The following is an 8,827-nucleotide window of genomic DNA, read 5'->3' on the forward strand; positions in this document are numbered from 1 at the left end:
AGGAGAAAATTGTTCGCGAGCCCGAGAGGAAAGCGTAGCTCGCTCTCCTTCCTGCTCGTGACGTGGAGATCTGAAAAAGACGGAGCGAGGCAACGGATTCGGCATTCTTCCGCGTGAATAACGCGAAGAGGGAAAAATAGAAGCGACTATGAGAAGCATAAATTTTCCGGGCGCGTGAAATCTTTGAAAAAAGAAACTACCCGGACCCGAAAAAGAAAGTTCAAAGGAACGAGCGTTGAACTTAGGCGCGCGGCGGTGGCAAATTTTTCATTATCTTGCGCCATAATCTATTTACAGAAAAGATTTAAAGCTGGGACGTGCGGTGCTCCCGGTCTGGGGTTACTGAATTCATTATTCCTTTAAAAATATTAACTTTACTAACTCTACCATTTCTTCTCTCTCTCTCTCTCTCTCTCTCTCTTCCATTTTTTTTTTTTTGCTCGAAGCAGAGGAAGAGAGAAAGAAATACAAACCCACGCGGAAGAACGATAAAACTTCGCGACTCCTTTTCAACATACTCCTCCCTTCTCTCCCACCCCTCCCGCTCCCTCTCCCTTCCGCCTTTTTGAAACGCGCAATTAATTAAACAACGTTATTTCGTTACTTTCCTAGATAAGGTTACCCCCGGCAAGTTTCGGGTTGCGCAATTATAGACAACGATATTTCAGCGATATATCTTTGGAAACGTCTTGCTCTAAGAGCAATAATTAACCGAATTAAATAATTGCCGTTGCACTATACTTCCAAGTCATATTTCAAGCACGATACATGTTTGGAGCTATACGTCGCTACCGCTGTCGCAATTAAATTTACGCGAATCTAAGAATAACCATCGTTTGAAATAGAATCTTGTTGTCATTGGTTCACTAGCCGATATTCTAATCTCGAAGGGATTAAATGGAACCGCGGATCGATCTCCATCGATTCGAACCCATTTAAACCGTTCGAAATCGGGATCGCGATCTCGAGCGAGCAGCATTCTCGTAACGCAACGTAACGTAACGTAACAGCGATGTGTCTGTTACGATTTATTTCCAGGTAATATTGGGGAACGGCGACGAAAAATTTACATTTTCTCTGAAAATTTATACCGGAAAGACTCGACTGTTCGCCCCGATAGGACGTGTAAAATTAGAGTTTTTGCCTGGTTACCTCCGCCGCGATATTAAGTGGCCCGATCGCGTAAATAAATGAACCGATGAGAGCCAGCTACATACCAATCCTTAGTACACTTGGCTACTGACTATACTTGAAACTTCCGTGACCGCGAGGCAAAATATATACCAAAGTCGCCCAGGAATGGAGCAAAGTGCAAATGCGTCTGCTAGAGGGACGAACAGTAAATCTGTCTCATCGTTTGGCACGGTCGTGTTCACCACCTCGAATGAATTATTTACTTATCAATTATTAAGCGGAGTCGTCGTGTACCGCTTAAAGATTTATACCGGCGAGAAATTGTCTCTGCATTTTCACGCTCCTCGTTTCATAACCAGGTACCGATATTTATGACATTAGACCACCGATTTCAAGGTTGCTATTAACCCGAATATAAATAATTTTACAATATCCATATCCCATCCGGTCTCCTTTGATCCGTCCGTGGATCGTTTATCGTTTAAACGGCTTTCGAAAATAATTAAAACCTTCTTCTTCTTCGTTCCGTTCTTCGCTCCAACTTCAACCGATACTGCTCCGATGCAACGACGAGCTCGAGCTCGTTCGTTCCGTTCGTATTCACTGTCGGTTAATTATTTGTTGTCGGAACACGAGACCTCGAGAGGTTGGAGAGAAAATCGAGGTGACGCGGTATACCTAGGGTATAATGGGCACAAGCGCGAATTCTTTGTCCAAACTTCCCGGAATAGGAGGAAAATGGAGCAAAGTCGGACGATGCAACACGGAGAGTCACAAGTAATAGCGGGCATCGTACACAGGCGAGCGGTAAATCCATCGCGTCGTTCGGTATGTAAATCGCTTATCGCTTCGAGTGGTCCACTCGGTATAATTAGGTGGGTAGGTAGGTAGCTAGGTAAGTAAGTATAGGTAGATAGGAATGGCATCATGCGCGCCGACATGTATCCACACATCTAATAGGCGAGGAGGACGAGAGCAACCTCGCGGAATTAGGCTCTTCCGTTGTTTCTATTACAAAATAGACGGCACGATATTGCGGGGCATCAACGACGCAGCTAATCTCTACTTCTTTTTCGCCGCGTGATACTGCTATCGTTAACGTTATTTATATATATATATACTCGCCCCAGTACCCTGGATGAATCGATTTTAAGGTGAAAAATCGAGATCGATTTCCAAACAAACGAACGTATTATCTTCATCTCGATGGATAGATAAGTAAAGAAGAGGAGGAGATGAATCCACGATCGAAATGCGCAATAAAATGGCCGATGATCAATAAGATCGTAAACGCATCTGGATCGAATCGAAACGGACACGATACACGAAGCAATTTCCACGTTGAGGGAAGCGAATCGAACGCGGCTCCGCGATTCGGGATATTTTCGATTTTAGATCGATTAAACGAAAATAATCGGCCAAAGTTGAGACGCGATAACAACGAAACAAGGAAAAATTGTGGAAGGAGCGTGGACGTGGTGTGGGTGTGCGAGCGCGCATCGTTGAATCGTAACCTCGTGCGGTGGTCTGAAAATTGGCACGGAAGAGGGCATCGTCGTCGTTCTAAATTATTCTCTTAAAATGCATCCTCAATAATTTAATACGCGGGCCGAGCACGGGCCGGACGAATTTATCGCGTAAATAACACGGTACTTCGAACAAGCAGATATCATTAATCCCGTTGGTGTTTGCCCCCGGGTGGACGAGTTAACACGCTCGCCCCATCCCGTTTCTGGCGATCCGTCGCGATAAAAGCCAACAAATCATCGCATCCAAGATGTATCCGTAACCATTAATCCGCGGCTGCATCCTATCCACCTACTTAACGGCACTGGGTGAGTGCAACGAATGTCATCCTCTGCAGCCCCATGCATCGTCGTTCCGCGATGAGGCGGGCCGTGATGTCACGGGGCCGACAGGAAGCTACCAAGCGTCTTGCACGATTATCCCGGCCACCATCTTTTCCCCCGCGTCGCGCATCGGTGCAGCGTGCACGTGCGTGTACTCACGCGGCCGAGAGAGTATCCGTGTGCGTCAACCAGGGCATCAGGGACAGCGTTAAATAGGATTCGCGAGCGAGCGGCGCACGGCTCGTGCAAGAGCGGAGAGCGCTCCGATGCGCTCGTCTCCGCTTCTATTCCCTTGCACGCGCACGCACACACGCGCACGGGATAGAACCTTGTCTCTGAGAACGAGCGAATTTGTACGCGCGGCGACGCGACGAGACGAGACGCGGCGCGAGCAACGTGGAGAGTCGCGACCGGTAAACCGCGCTACACATTATCATAAATGCCCGCGCGCTCCGGCCCGTCCCACGCGTAAATCTGTTTCGCAAATTGCGCGAGTGGGATTATGTCATCTTCCTACACCTCTCTTTCTATCGCTCCTCGTTCCCCTCCGCGGATCGGATGGATGGAAACGAGCCGTCCTTCGACGCTCTTCCATCTTCTAGCGTGCCGTCGTTGCATCTGCTTCTGGTTTCCTCCTGGATGTTGGTGGAGGAACCATCACACGTTCGCGCGTGTAATCCGGTTATATTTTATTCGCGTAGAGTAGAGGCTTTCCTCTTCCAACTTTCTCTCCTCGTGAGATTGCGCGCGTTCGCGCGCCAAATGACGCGGAGATCGATGCGACGGTCGTTGAGGTGTCAGAGACAGAGGAGTTGGCGAAAAGGAAATGAGAAAAAGGAATCGTTCAGTCGGGCAGAGTCAGAAATGCGAAATTGCATACGATTGCCACATGTTTGGCGACGATTGTGAAATCTCCGAGAGACGAGGCAAGTAAATAAACGGTTGGTTGTATAATGAGCGCATGGGACACTTATCTCCGGTAAAACAATATTGTGCAAACAATAGTGGTCTCAGATAAGAAGCTGATGCGAGGAGTGGAATAAGAGGCTCCACTCCGCGGACTTGGTCCACTGAAAATTATTATTATTTTTTTTCTCTCGGCGATCCGATCGTCGGATTCCAACGGTCGATCCACGACCACGAACGTTAATCATCTCTCGCGTATCTCTCTCGTTACTCTACATCGGGTATATCCGTTGATCGGTCGTGATAAGGAGATCGGAGAATTACAATTGGAAACACTAACCTTCTCGGCTCTGTCGGCTCACAAATTAGGAATTTTTATGCCGCCCTCGCGCCATCCAATGAAGAAACACATTTGTAGTTGTTGCACGATCGAACTTGTGAATACGGGGACGTGGAACATAAGAAAGCCAAGAAAATCCAGTTTTGCGAAAATGTTTCGGATGCGAGCAGGTGGAAAGCGGTTTTTTTTTCCCCCTCTCCTCTCGCCCACTTTTCTTCTTCGTCCCTCGGATCCCTATCGACACACGCGTTCGGCTACGAACGAGACGGACACTCGCGACGGGGAAAAAATAGTGGTTAGAAGACGTCGCGCGATAAATTATCGGCCAGCGACTAATTTGGAAAGAGAAGAGGAGAAACGGGAACGCGTATCGTCCACTGTCTTCCCTAGACTCGTTCAATCTCTTTCAACGACGGGCAGACGGTGTCGCCGAACTGATAAGACCACACTGGCTGCGAGGAATTTAAACCGAACTGCGTGGGTATCGCGAGAATTATGTTTCTCCGATTGAATGCAACGATGCCGATACTGCCACCTCCGGCACGTCGAAAAAGGAATTTTACAACCTGTCTCTTCTCTCGCTAAACGCTCGAAACGATCCGCGCGAGTAGAAAGTTCCGACGAAAGCGATCGCGGAACTTTTTGCGAAAGCGATCGCGACGTGATCGCGAGGAAACCAACTATCGAAATATTCGGGCTCGGACGGCAAGGGAACGATAAGAAACGATTCGTCAGAGAAGAAGGCGGAACGAGACGACGATGGATCGAAGAGGTTTTCTTAGCCCGTTTCGATCGAGTGGTGTAAACACTGTGTGGTGTAGTTCGACGATCCACCTCGACCAATCGAAACCGAGATAGATAAGAGAGTTTAGGTTGCAATAATTTTTCCAGAGAGTCGGTAGTTATTTATTCCAGCGTGCTGAAACGTACGCTTATCAGCTCGCTCGAAGATGATATCGCTACCCGTCTGGCTCGGTGACATGGTTCTACGCTTCATAAGTACACATGTATCGTTGTTTTTCAGTGCAACGTAAGCAAAAGGAAACATGTTATCGATTCCGTCGATCGTTCTCTCTTCTTCTTTTTTTCCTTTTTTTTTTTTTCTTTTAACGAGACAAGAAGAAAAAAAATATAGAAAAAATCGAGATCCTCTTCTTCCATGGGATCCATCCATCCGGTTTCGCGAATAAGTTGCGTTCTAAAAAAACGCTTGGTCGGACCAATCGTCAATAGACGATTCGAGGAAGAAAGAGTTAACAGATTCGAAATGAGTCTGCCGTTATAAATACACTTCCACGCGAAAACAAGTCTTCGTTAGCTTCGACTCGTTTAAATTAGATTCGAGTACTCTGGATGGTATTGCGTAACCATCCGTTCTGACAGTTTGTAACGCTTTAACGTAAACGCTTTTCCCTAGACGCGGGATCGAGCAAGCGATGCGAATCCTTGTAATTAGGAGAAAAATTTCGACGATTTTCCAACGAGTTGAACGCCCGATGGAACTCGTTTCTCAAACCGTCGTCGTTCTAAATTTTTATTAGCGAAGACGTCGTAGTTGGCGTTTCAACTGGAAGAGGGAGAGAGAGAGAGAGAGAGAGAAAAACTCTCCTGGCAACCGGTTTAACCGATACAAAATACCGTCGTAGTTAAAACCTCTTCTGGCGCCATCAATGGGGGTAAAGTTTTTTTTAAAAGAAACTCGTCCACTTGAATAAAGGTGATTCGACTAGCGCGGAATATTCGTCCTTTAAATACGAGGACGACGTCGAACTTGCGTCGTTTCGTCTCGAATAGGCGAAGTTGGATGGAATGATTATCGCGGGAAAATATCCGAGCGAGGAAGGAGGAGAGAACGGAGGGGGGAAATGGAAGCGATCGGTTCACAACGATAAAGAAGCATCCGCGTAGAAACGATGAGGCTCTCCACACTCGAGTGGGTGACGTTTGCGTGTGCATCAACAACGCAGGACTGGAACACCTATGTGCAACCGCGTACATGCACGCGCGCCCGATGCTGCGCCTGTTTGCGAATCCCCTCTTTGTGTCCCTCATCCTTCACGCGCGAGCTTTCGTCGCGATCCTCGTTGTGTACGAATCCGCGCGGTAATTGATTCATGATAGAACCGCGAATTCAAACAAGACCGATCTACATTTTGATACGCCGTCGCTCGCAGTTCGCTACGAGGATCGCTACGATGTCCCTCTATTATGTCACCAACGTTGTTGCGTACATCGTAACCAACGCGCCACGGTCTGGTCATGATCGGACTCTTTTCACTGCCGCGACAAGGTGACCAAGTTTTCCCGCCCGTTCACACCGCGGCCAAGAACGGGAATTACGAGTCTTTTGTTGTTCTCACTCTTATTGTTCAATGATCGTGCACGTGTCCTCGATTTTATGCAAGATGCGTGCAATATGCGACAAGTTTTTTTCTTTTTTTCTTTTTCTTCTTCTTCTCTGTCGCTGTCTCCCTCCCTCTCTCTCTCTCTCTTTCCTCGTAAACCACGGTATATCGCGTTACGTATTACGCTTAATATTGCATTTAATATTCGCTCCTGTTTTCCCGTTTCTCTTTTCGCGTGCTTCGATCGAGAAAAGAAAAAAGGAAACTTTGTCGTTACGAAACTTATCGCGCGCGAGTACCACACCCTATATTTTAATTTCGTTAAGACGCGATCGCATGATGCGCGCTCGATAGAAAAACTTTCCGTTTCTACGCCGTCGGTTTTTCTTTTTCCTTTTTTCTTTTTTTCAAAGCTTCGTTCCAAACGTTCGATTCGAAGTTGAACAATTGAACGTGGACGGATTCACAATTTCAACGATTTTTCGATCGATCGTATTCTGTGAAACGTATTTTGTTCTCAGGATGGTTTATAATTCGAGTAGCGACGATGGAAAGTCAGAATGTCGAGAGAGGATACGATACGAATTACAAGACAGACGATTATTGCGGTTTATATCTGGGCAACGCATCAACCGTCCCCCTTTGTGTACAAATCTGCGTAATAATTGATACGCGATGGGATCACGAGCTCAAACGCGAATGGGTTTTAATACGGCGGTCGCTCTCAATGTCCAGCATCGTACGGAATCTCTATTATTGTAGCGGAGGAGTGAGGAGAGCGAGCTGCAAACGAGGTTGCAACGCGACCAATGCAGAACCGAGTGGATAATGATCGGTTTTTTTTTTTTTTTTGACCCCATCCCCCCACGAATCGCTTCTCGGTGTCCCATAGGGAACGCGAAACGCGGCTCTTTGTACGCCGCGATTCTGCTACTTTCGTCCTCCTGAACGATGACGTCGATGGAGGAAACCTCTCTCCTCTCTCTCTTTTTTCACGAGAAGAAACTATACGCTTTAGCAAAGGATAGAAATCGGAGAGGAGAGTAATTCTACGATGATTATCTTAACGATTTTCAAAACGATTTTCGCAAAAAAAAAAAAGACACGTACGTACGAAAATAATCTTCCGCGAATAAAAGAATTCGTTAAAAAGAAAAAAGTAGATTGATAAATCTGCGAAAAAGAGAAGGGGAGGGAGAAAAGTTTGACAAGTGGCAATGTCAACGTCACCCTTCGACCCAAATTAACCGGTTAACGTCGGAACGGATCCAAACATATTCGATTTGATAGCCTTATCGCGATATTATTCATGATGCAGCGGGATATCTGGGAAATTGTCGTCGAGGCGACGCCATGATCTTGTTATAACGAGTCGCCGTGCAAACCGTCGGTACATCACAATCGGTGGATGATAATTTAATGTAACGACGCGCGTTAGTGCGCCGATCGCAAATGAACGGCCGCCGGCGTTCCCGTGTTAACGCGCCTACGAGAACAGCCGTGGGGGGCATATTTGACACGGAGCAGTCATGGATCGGCAAATCATCGAATCATCGGCGGTACTCGACAACGTAACAAGTCAACAGGCGGTCGTTATGTATATTGACGTATACTTGCCGCAGTTGCGGCGTCGATGCCTGTTTCTATTGACAAATACCCGTCGCGGGGGCGATGATGCATTGCCGTACACGCGCTATCGGAATGACATGGAATGCGTATTATCGCGACAAAATGAACCAACCTCTAGGAATTCGAATCGCCCCGCGTCGATATCGGTTGCATCGATACCACCATAACCATACGCCTCCTCCACGCGTCGCGATTCCATCATTTTCAACAAACAATTTACAAGCATCGTCTTAATCCCCTTCGCGCACGAGGATCGATCGACTCTTTACTTTCCGTTCGACGATTCCACGTTTGCTTTTCTTTCTTTTAATGGCGATACGGCCAGGTTGTTCGTTGAAACGAGGACGAAGAAGATACGCGTATTTCCTCCACGTATCTTGGACACCGACGTTTAAATTTAACCGGTGCCTTTGTCGAGATAAATCGCATCGAATCATCTGCCAAGCCTTTGAATATCAATGGGAGGAGAGAGAGAGAAGGTGCGCGGATTTTGCGGAAAGGAAATTGTAAATTCGCGATGAAGACGTTAGCTGCGCCCCGTTGGTGTTCGCTGCGTCGCGTGGTACGGAATGAAAAAAAAGGAAAATAATAAAAAAAAAAAAAAGAAAAAGAAGAAAAAGAAA

The 8,827-nt window shown here is 46.9% G+C and overlaps 1 protein-coding gene across 20 annotated transcripts in view; it reads right to left on the reverse strand.

The window, feature by feature from the left end:
* The window catches only part of LOC102675389 (forkhead box protein P1-like), a 237,169-nt gene that overhangs the window by 189,848 nt on the left and 38,494 nt on the right, over positions 1 to 8,827 (reverse strand). For 2 of the 20 annotated variants that reach the window (XR_004151839.1, XR_004151836.1), the window contains exon 1: positions 4,231 to 4,451. The exons of the other annotated variants lie outside the window; for them this stretch is intronic. The gene's annotated coding sequence lies outside the window, so the exon portion shown is untranslated. Of the gene's footprint in view, positions 1 to 4,230; positions 4,452 to 8,827 lie in introns of those variants that run through there. 20 annotated transcript variants of the gene reach the window in all.

This window comes from Apis dorsata, unplaced genomic scaffold (genome assembly GCF_000469605.1).
Source record: "Apis dorsata unplaced genomic scaffold, Apis dorsata 1.3 scaffold_58, whole genome shotgun sequence".
Taxonomy (NCBI): domain Eukaryota; kingdom Metazoa; phylum Arthropoda; class Insecta; order Hymenoptera; family Apidae; genus Apis; species Apis dorsata.